The following is an 11,348-nucleotide window of genomic DNA, read 5'->3' as shown; positions in this document are numbered from 1 at the left end:
TACGCACAACTCAGTGACGTGCGTTTGAGACAGACGATGATGTCCCTCGTTCACAATGTATTTTGTTTTTTATTGTTTGAATTATACAATATTTCATTTTTTACCTATTTTACAATAAGGACCAACTTGACTGAACCATATAGTAAAACAATGCTAATTCCACATGTTCAGGGAGGAATTAATCATTGTTTCACTTGTTAATGAGGAGAAAATTAGATATTTCAAATTTCATATAATAAAATACAAAGGATATAGTGAGTGGATGACGTCATCAGTCTCCTCATTTGCATACCAACCAAGATGTGCATATAACTGTTTTTTTAAGTTAAGCGAAAATTTAGAATGTCATAACTTTCTTATTTTACATCCGATTTTGATGAAGTTTTCAGTGATATGCTTGTTGGATTTTTCTCTTTTTATTAAAATCATTTTTTGTTAAGGTGGACTTGTCCTTTAAGAAAAAAAATGTATGGTGTTAAAAAAATTGTTGACTTGCGAATAGCTATATGTTGTCCATGACGATCAAATTAATTTGATGCTATAATGCCAGTTCGACCGAGAGAAGGTGCGCATGCATGGAGAGGGTGAAAAAGAAAGAAAGAGGGGGAAATAAAGAGAGAGGGGGAATTGGGGGGGGGGATGGGTGTCGAAAATTTAAGAGATGAAAAACTTAAACTGCAAACAAACCACAGGGCACATAATGGTTAGAGACAAGAGAGACAGAGAGAGAGAGAAAAAAGTAGGAGAGAAGGGAAAGAGAGAGCTGGTGGCGTGTTCATACGAACTTAGCACCGCAAACAGTCGAATGCGAATATCTTATTAGATGATTAAAATATGGTTAGGAAAGATATAAGCATACATAAAGCAGTATGGAAGTAAGGACCGCCTTTCTATTATTATGTATCGTTTACAGATATCGTTTCACCCGAAACTAGCAAGTTCACCACCCACTCCCCCTCTCCTGAATCAGAAATGGAGTATTATTTTGAAGGAATTAAAAAAATGGAAGCGCCATGAACTCACTTCCCGCGTAAAATAAAAGGAAAGTCGTTTGGAAAGTCCTTTGGAATCAAGAACAGAAGATAAGTCTAGGCAAGGCATGATAAACAGAATATCGAACATGCCGAAATTGAATCCAAAGATTTCTTCAGACATGTCTGAACCGTCTTCCATGCCAGGTCAGTTTACCGCGGGCTAGATTCAAAATGTCATCGACAGGATTTGGCATTCTACTGTTAAATAGAATGTTTGTTTTTCGTGAGATGATATTTGTTTTCTAATCGGTCACGTACAAGGCACAGTACGGTCTATCAAGTGGGGATTCTTCGAATCTGTGGTCGACATCTGAAAATAAATTGGGGAATAATTTGATGACCTTTTCATCATATCTTTTGGAATGTAGTGCATAAAATCAATGAGCTAGCAAAATGAACAGGGAAATGGAAATATTAACGTACTTTTCTCAACAAATAATGTACATTAACAATGGCATTAGTTAATTAGTGTTTGCCCGATAGGACGATAATAAAGACGATGGTATGGACCCTTGATCTAAGAAGTCAATTCCTTCAGTTGTTGATCGCACCACCCCACCCCCTCCTGCCGACGGCGGCCACGGAACCTTAACCTCGAACGAGTTGTGAGAGCCAATACCAGAGAATTGTGTCTAGCTTTATGCTATACAAAAACACATACCTTGATTATGATTATAATTATAATCTTTACTCTCTAAAATGACTCAAAATATTCGCTCTTTAATTAAGTGAATTTCATACGATAAAATCAAAATGAAAAAAGAGAATGGATGACTTCAATATTTCCCTCATTTGCCCACCGACCAGGATCAGGGGCATGGGAACTATTTTTTAAAGAGGGGTGCTGGTTTGTCAACAAAATTGTCTATATACAAAATGCAAAAATAAGGGGATTTCCAAATAAAGGAGGGGGATATACTCCCCCTCCCCCCCCCCCCCACACACACACTTTTCAGCTCCCAAGGCCATGACCAGGATGTGCATAAAGGCACATTCTGGTCGGTATGCACTGCATAAATAACCACTTTAAAAGATTCAGCAAAATTTAAGATATCATAACCTTCCTATTTTACATACCATTTTGATGAAATTTTCAGCGTTATGCAAGATGGATTTTTTTTCTCTCTCCTCTTTTCATTCAAATCTACATTTTGTTGGGGTGGGCTTGCCCTTCAAACCGTATGCAACATACACATTTTACATTGATTGCAAATAACTGCCAACAATAAAAAAGGGTGTATATTTTCACTTTTTTCATTTTGGGTGCACGGTAGCACCCCAAAAGGTGCTGTTATTTCAACAATTAGGGTGCAGATCGTTATTAAGTATGTACCGTTCATTCCGACGCATGGCTTCATGCTCATTATCATTGAATTCGCTTTCCGTCCATCTAATTTGTTTTTCTATCTCCCTTTCCCTGTCAGAGAAGTGTTGATCTACGGAACTGTTCAGGAAATTGATGTCAGAGATGACGATGCGACGTGTCGTGGATGTTATTTTGATGACAGATATCTGCCTTTGCCCACAATAACACTCAAATACACGGAGAGCCGCCGGACCTTCCAAAATCATGCTTACGACTAGAAGCGATCTGCATGATCAGGACGATTATTAGTACATTGTAGTTCGTCAATTTCATGGGGAACATTCAGCAGATGTGTTTAGCAAAACAAAAGTGCTTATATGCCTACCTTAACACCGCTAAAACCGACCCCAAAACCAACAGGGTCGGGTCCAGGATTTTCCAAAAGGGGACATATTTCATTTAGTAAGCCCCCAAAAAAAGCTTCATTCCTTGCTGTTAATGGTGATTTCTATCAGCAATAATTTGAAAAGCAAAAAAAAAAAAAAAACGGTCCTCATTTGCGTATTGGGGTGGAATGTGCCCCGCCAACATTGGCCATTTGCCAGAGTCGGACGTTTTCATTGGCATGATTCGTATGGCATAATACGCTCCTTACAAAATACATTCAGTTTAATTTTATTTTTTCTCGTTTCCAACAAAATAGTAGAAAAAAAAATCCATCATGAATACAGTTATAACAATTGAAATATAATACAGAAACATGTAACGCAATATATATATATATATTCATCTTAATTATACAATTGAAACTTATTATGGATCATTAAATATCGGTGGCTGAAAATAACATGCTGGAAATGGAGAGGTCCACTGTGAAGCTGTGCTTGTAAATCGTGGACCCCTCAAATCAAATTATTCATTAATATTAAATTAGTAATTTAATATCAATGAATAATTTGATTTGAGGTACTTAGAATAATGATAGTGGCCAAAAGAGGGGAAGAAAAATGTGAAATAAACAACAACATAATTGACATATAGGAGAACACTTTGAGCATGCAGACCCAATAAACAACAACAAAACAACAAATTCAGCCAAGATTATATATTAAAGGGATGGTCCGGGCTGAAAATATTCATATCTAAATAAATAGAGTAAAATTCATTAAGCAAAATGCTGAAAATTTCATCAAAATCGGATAACAAATAATGAAGATATTGAAGTTTAAAGTTTACCAATATTTTGTGAAAAAGTTATATGCACATCGTCATGAATATTCATTAGGTGGGCTGATGATGTCACATCCCCACTTTCTTTTTTCTTATGTTATTAGATAAAATCATAAATGTTTCATTTTTCATACATGTGTAAATGATGTGTCTCCATTATGATGAAATAAGTTGCGGCAGTAAATAATTAATGCACATAATCAGTTGTCAATCCAATTGTTTTAGTTCTTGGTAGGAAATTTTTGAATAAACCCAATAAAATACAAAAGAACAAGTGGGAATATGACATCATCAGCCCACCTAATGAATATTCATAAAGGCATGCCTAGAACTATTTCACCGTAATAATACAAATTTTTAAAATAAATAACTTTGTTATTTGTTATCAGATTGTGATCAAATTTGATGTCTGTAGTGTTGGTCTAATAATAGCCAAGTTATTACTCTTGAACCCAACAGTACCCGATATAATATCGACCGGCAAAGAAATGGCATACTCATCATGAAATATTTGTGATAAGCTTATGGCAGGGGAAAGAAAATGAATTTCGAAGTGAATAATTCATTCCCGAATACAAGGACATGTTAGTTGATTCATAGAAGTACAGAAATTTCTGTACATGTAATTTGATTTTAGATTTTTATTTCAAAGTTCATTTGGAATTTTTGACGACACCATATCACTTGTCCAAATGCAGCGGCCAGATATATAGATCTCATTGACATTGTGCATAAAAGAAAGCCAGAAATGTTGTTTTGAAACCCCGCTCTGACACGTACACAGAATCCATGTCCTCAAAATGCATCCCAACATCGAGTGATTGCACCGCCAAGAGAGTGAGTTTAAATCATATATATTCATTATTCATATTTTGAAGTATCAAATGGTGCAGTTATGTCAATGTTGAAATATGTGTGCAAAACTTTGTGTCATGTCATCATATGTAGCAAGTTCATTTTGATTTTGAATTGACCGCAATATGGTACTCGTATAGAGCTAGAGGGCAGTGTTTATGATATAAACTGGGCGTTACATGGAATTTACAAATTGATTTCGAGGTTCGAGCCCTGGTCGCCTCTTTCAGATAGTGACATTAAAGGTGGGTCCAAGATATAATTATATACATAATATCTTTTTATCCAATTTTATGTACATCTTTTACCTCAAACTTGGGCAACAATGTTTAAATTAAGTCTAGGAAATGATTTCACGACAAATAAAATATGGCGTGGAAAACAAGACGCCTCTGGTTTTAGGGTCATGCATAAATGGAACTGATTTGGTTGATCATGCGAATAAAGAAGTGTTTTGCTTCAAGAAAATATAATTGTCCGATTCATGCTGATTTGAAAAGTATGTTTCTTGTTGAATAAATAAGGCCATACCTATTCAAGAATGTAAGAATTAGAATTATCATCTTAAGGAATGAAATGAAAAGAGCTATTATATGATTTTAGCTAGGAAGCATAAAAACGCATATAAAAATTGTTTGAAAGAAAATGATAAGTTGATGAATTTCTGGAGAAATATTTTCGATTACTTTATTTTCGACACTGATATCAAAATCGGGTCAATTTTAAACGATAACTGATTTAACTTCAGGTTTGATGAGAAGCGATAGGTATTCTTATCATATGCATGTATGTATTTACTCTACAATAAAGGTTTTCGTCCTGTTTTGGTACAATCTTTGATGAACTTCTGACGTCTTACATCGTTGATTAATATAACATTGTACAATTCAATATACATTATACTCGGCTTTAACACTTCATGCCCTTAGCATGCTTAGGCCCGTATTCTGAAGTCTGGCCATAGTCTGTCTCTGCTAATAATTATTACGAGCCGATAGATTGAACTTGCAATGTTAGAGATTTGTGTCACATTTGGCTATCCGTAATTAAACCAAAACTTTAAAGCAGAGTTTAAATCAAACCCAAGTTCAGAATACAGGCCATAGAATGCTATGAATCATTTAATGAGTAAACATTTTCCATAAGTGATTGTTTAAACTGGATTTTCTGGATTTTTCTCTTTGCAGATTACATAAAAACATATCCAATTAATAGCAGTGTCCGTTCCGTTTGTCAAGTGATCCAATAATAACAATAATAACAATAATAATATAGTATAAAATTCATCCTGCCGAATTCACATTCCAACGTAATTGTTTGAATAAGTACATGTAGCATGCCTGAAGGGAGGTGTACTCTTAAAATCATATTTTAATTTGAATGATCTCTTACATTCATTGTCTTTTTTATTTTGGTCATGTCCCTGTCATCATATGATTTTGAGTCACTCGAGTTGTCTTTCACTCGATCTTTGATTATTGTGCACTGCGGTTACAGGATCAACTTATACATGTTATACGACTTTTCGTATGATCTGAGTTTTGCCAAGGAGCTTCCTGGTTTTGCAGACTTTGCAGACGGGTGCAATGTATCATGCGTTTGGTAGATATGTTATTCATATCTTTAATCACAGGGGGAAGTCATTGACCGACAATCCAGGGCAAATAAAGCCATCCATCACAAGCAAGATATCAAATAGAAATCACAATTGGTGATGGATTACGAGGATTTCAAACGCTGCAATAGGAGCTTAGGAGTGGGGAAAACATATGGAAGAGGAGATAGAGAGAGGGAGTACATGGGGAGGGAGGGGGTAGGGGTAAAGAAATAGGGAGAGAGACAAAGGTATATGGTATGAACACCGTCTGCTTGCCAGGGTCCCGGGTGGAGTAAAATACAATCTTGTATCACTGAAATACAATGACTAATTTGGTACTAGATAGAGGGATGAGATACTCAAATCAGTGGCGTGTGGACGGGGAGCTGGGGGGGGGGGGGGAGGTGCCCGCTAAAAAAAATCACAAAATGAGAAAAGGAAAGAGAGAAGAGTAAACGCCATAGCTGGCCCCCTCGAATTTTTTGGCGCATTACGCCACTGACTCAGATCATGAAAATGCAAACAGACACGCAGACAAAATGCAAAACTTAAAAAAAATACAATCAACGGAGTAACCGGGCATTCATTTGGTAAAAATAAACAATGTTCAAGTAACGTCAGTGATCAGCTGGCTTTCCTATTTCCTTTTTGTATGTTTTAGAAGAATATTTTTCTCCTTCTTTCGTAGCGATGTCATTTTTGTGAGGAGTGAGTAACATTTGCCCCTATCACTGGCGTAAATCCGTGTTGATGGGTGGGGGGGGGGATGACTGAAATATTTTGGAATTTTTTTGCAATCATGTTTTTAGATATGCAAGGATTTGTCATTGATATGTCCACAGTGGCGTACCGTGGGTCACGGCATTGGGGAGGGGGGCACCAGCAAAATTTTTGAATCACTAAGTGAGTGCGCGAAGCGCGCTAAGTTGCCAGTTATACTGACCTAATAGAGACATTTTAAGGACAATGTCATTAAACGGATATGTATCTCACTGATCAAATAATGCGAGCGCGAAGCGCGAGCTGAAATATTTTTATATTCACACCTAAAAAGGGACAATGTAATCAAATTTGTGTAATCATGATAGGTACCTTTCTCGCTAAACAATGCGAGCGCGAAGCGCAAGCTGAAAACTTAGATAATTCAGACCTGAAGTGGGGCATTCTAAGGTTTCTTTGTAGGAATTAACTAGGACCATACGTATTTCATTAACCAAATGATGCGAGCGCGAAGCGCGAGCTGAAAATTTTTGATATTCAGATCAGAAGAAGGGACATTTTAAGGACTGATTTTAGGAATTCATGAAGAGCAGACATGTCTCACCAATCCACTAATGCGAACGTAATCACGGACAGGAAATGTTTCATATATAAGAAGACCTTAACATGGGGCAATCACTTTTGAGCCATGAAAAAGAAGCATATGTCACTACATAAAACAATGATAACTCAAGTGCTAGGAAATATATTTGGTTTATATTGACTTGAAAACGGGATGTTTTAGTACAACAGGATTATATATCTCGTTAAACAGACAATGCGAGCACCAGGAACAATAAAAAAAGACGTAGGCCCTGGGCAAATTATGTTTCATAAAGTTGTAATGTAACATAACATAATTATAATATAATATAACATTATAATGAATAATATTTTCTTCTTTCCCACTACGTTTCTCTTCCTTTCTCCCTTTTTTCTCCTTTCCCCCCTTTCCCCGTTTTTTTGTGTCAGCCGATGGGGGGGGGGGATGTGCCCCCATGCCCCCCGTAGTTACGCCACTGTATGTCCATATGGCAAATACCCCTCCAATATTATTATCTATTTTTACCCCATGATCATGATGGTTTAATGGTTTTATTATAGATTACATTAAAAAAAAATTGACATTCCATCTTAATCCCTTCCCAAAGACCTTTGGAAGAAACAGGGGTTTCTCTTCAATGTTATAATAAGGACATAAGTATTTCGTTTGGAAATGGTGAAATGGCTCTTTATTTGCATTTTATGATTCAATAATATTGTTTTATTTGTTAAGCGGTATTTTAGGAAGAATTTTCACCAATAACACAATTATCTCTTGTGATTTTTTTTCATTTCTTTCGTAAAAAGTGGGGGGGGGGGATGTTTGTACAGGCCATCTCCCCCTCCTCGAAAAGTGGGGGGGGGGATATATCCCCCCACCCCCCCCCCCGGGATTTACGCCAGTGAGCCCCTATACAATAAGAGAAGGGGTATTACTGTATGATTATGATCGGGTGTATTGTCTTTTCATTTTTTGAAATTTTCCTATCATATTTCAGTAAAATTTTACCTGGTATCCTTGGTGACGTAGAGACAGTCTCATATCTTGTGTGTGTTTTTTATATTTGCTTGATGAATGAAATATTTTAGTATATATTTTTAAATAATTTTCGCAGTAGGCCCTATTGTTAATACCCTGAATGAACTCATCCTGCGTTTAGTGTTCTCTATCTGTGCTTTCTGGGTTTTTTTAAGCCTTCTTCAATAATTATACATAATTTGCATAATGCATTTATATTCATTGTTTGTGTACTATATTCATGATATTATTGATTTGAACTGAATGATGATCATAAGCACTGTTTGAAGACATTGAAATTTGTGAGATATTTCCTATTTTTGAGCAAGCGCCATGAGCGCCCAGCTGAGGCGGATACCGGCGCGCCGCGGCGCTTTACAAGAACCCATCATCATCATCATTGTATATTCTACATGAAAATGGAAGAATTGTCAATCGGAAGAAAATAAATGTTGAATTAAATTGAATTGAAAAAATAGGCTACTTAAATTTGATACACCGTTCGGGGCTCGTGGCACTTAATCAGATTTCTAATAAAATGACATAGAATGTTCGATTTTTGTCTCAACGAATGAGGTCTTCCATCATTTCATTAAAAAGTTTTTGAAACATAAATTCCGTCATTTTTACAAGAAACTTTTCAGTATTTTCATTAAAATCTCAATTGATTTCCCAATTGGATAGGGTATTCAAATCCGAGCAGAAAGTTTAAAGTGTGGATCTGCAGGCCGCTCAGATAGTACGTTATACTGCATTGTATTTTGATAAATATTTACACGCATTCAGAGTGAATTTTCCAACGATAAACATAAGAAAAAAGAAGGAGAAAAAAAATAGTACGTATAAGAAAAGGAAAGCGAGAAGAAAGGAGAGATATAGGTTGTGTAATTACCCTACAATCCAACTGAAAATAGAAAGCTCGTCTCCCCGGTAAATTGCCAATTCGTCTACTGCCAACTCGTCCGCTCAACACATGGGATAATTTCATTTAGTCTAACGCCATTCCGTCCATCAACATTTCGTCTAACAACCATTTGGCCCATTAACCATTTGGTCCAATCATCACTTCGTCTAATCACCATTTTGTCGATGACCATTTCGTCTCATAAGCATTTGGTCTAATATCCATTTCATTTTCATTCATTTTGCACAATTTAACACTTAGTCCAATTAGACCAAATGGTATATGGACTAAATGGCCGTTGGACCAACTGGTTATTAGGCGGAATGGCATTAGCTAAATGAAAGTAGACCACGTGGTAAATGGACGAACTGACGGTCGACCAAATGATAGAAGACGAGTTGGCAATTGGACGAATTGGCATTAGACTAATTGGAAATTAACCGTCTCCCCTTCCCCCATCGTAATACTTTGGTGCCGCCCCCCGGAAAGGGTTAGTGTGATTTATATTTCTTGTTTTCTCACGATAAAAAACTGTTACACTTCAAGTGCGATTGCAAACAGATTACAGACAAATTTGTCTCTTAAAATATTGTTAACCCCCATCTCTCGAAAATGTTAAACGGGAAGTCTTATTACGTAATGGACAGTCCCTCATCAAAATCAGTAGCTCTTTAAAAGATTGAAGAGTTTTGTTATGAAAAGGCGTTATGTTTACCCAGCTAAATGACTAAAAGGGGCGCTTAAATAATAAAAACTTGAAACCTTAGTTCGAAAGAATGACACTTACGGAACACAAGTTGTCACTGGGAGGGGTATCTTTATTTGTGTATCATTATCTCTGTTTTTTAAATTTTCCCAAACTTTGCACTATGTTTTATGTATCAAAAGCCCGAGGACAATTTTAGTGTTTTTTAACGATTACACGATAATAATTGAATTGAACTGAAATGAATTTAATTTAATTTAATCTCAAGTGATGCAGATAGGTATTTCCAATTTGATCTAAACGAACAATGAAAAATTGAACAAGGTTGATGGAGCGTATCTGAGAGTCTTCTCCATTCATTTGGCGTTAAGAAACATGTCCGGGGAAAGTGATATTCAAAATAATAATGGAATATAACGATTAGATGATTATAAATTTAAACACCGTTAAAATCACTGGCGGCACCAAGTGTTGGAGGAGGAGGGGGGGGGGGGGGGGGTCCTATCAAAACGTGTCAACCTCTTGCTCGGAAACGCCGTGATGATAGCTCAAAGCATACAGAGAAATGTCAACCCTTGGCGTACATATTTTCATTCAAAATCGTATTTTGTTGTATTCCACGGGGTGCTCTTCGTTTCTCACTTTATACCTTGGAATTTAATTACTTTCAACGAATTATAACACAAAATGATACCTTTATCCGCCTCAATGACCGAGTAAGCACCATTAATACCAGTTACATAAAATATATTGTTTTGCCTGTTTTGTATAATATAGAAAAGAATAAGATATTTGCAACTCGAAAGCTGAAACCGGGACTAAAACTTTCCATGCTTTGACGATCTGTGGAGTTGAATGTTGTCGTATGCCGTAGATGGCGATATTACAGTGGGGATATTCTTCTACATAGAGGCACCGGTGATTTTGTAGAATGAACAGGTCGGTGTTTTTTTTTCAAAGGTAAGCTATTACGTCTCTTACAATTTAATATAATCATTTGAAGCTAGAACGCATATAAGTTATTATTTGGCTTCTCCCAGAACGAATCATTCATCATGACTCTTCAATATATTTGGATATTTTACTTAAATAAAGGGGTACTCCAGACCGAAAATAGTACGATTTGAACAGATTAAGAAAAATCAGACAAACAAAACACTGAAAATTTAATCAAAATCTGACATTGCATAACAAAGTTATGGCATTTTAAAGATTTGCATTATTCCGGTGAAACAGTTCTAGGCATGTCTCCATGAATATTCATTGTGCAAACTGATGATGTCATATCTCCACTTGTTCTTTTGTATTTTATTATATGAAATTAGGTTTATTCAATTTTTTCATTCAAGAACCAAAAATATTGGAATAACAACTGATTAAGTGCATCAGATATTAA

The sequence above is a fragment of the Lytechinus pictus genome, chromosome 1, assembly GCF_037042905.1.
Source record: "Lytechinus pictus isolate F3 Inbred chromosome 1, Lp3.0, whole genome shotgun sequence".
In the NCBI taxonomy this organism is placed as follows: domain Eukaryota; kingdom Metazoa; phylum Echinodermata; class Echinoidea; order Temnopleuroida; family Toxopneustidae; genus Lytechinus; species Lytechinus pictus.
Note: the sequence above shows the minus strand (reverse complement) of the source record.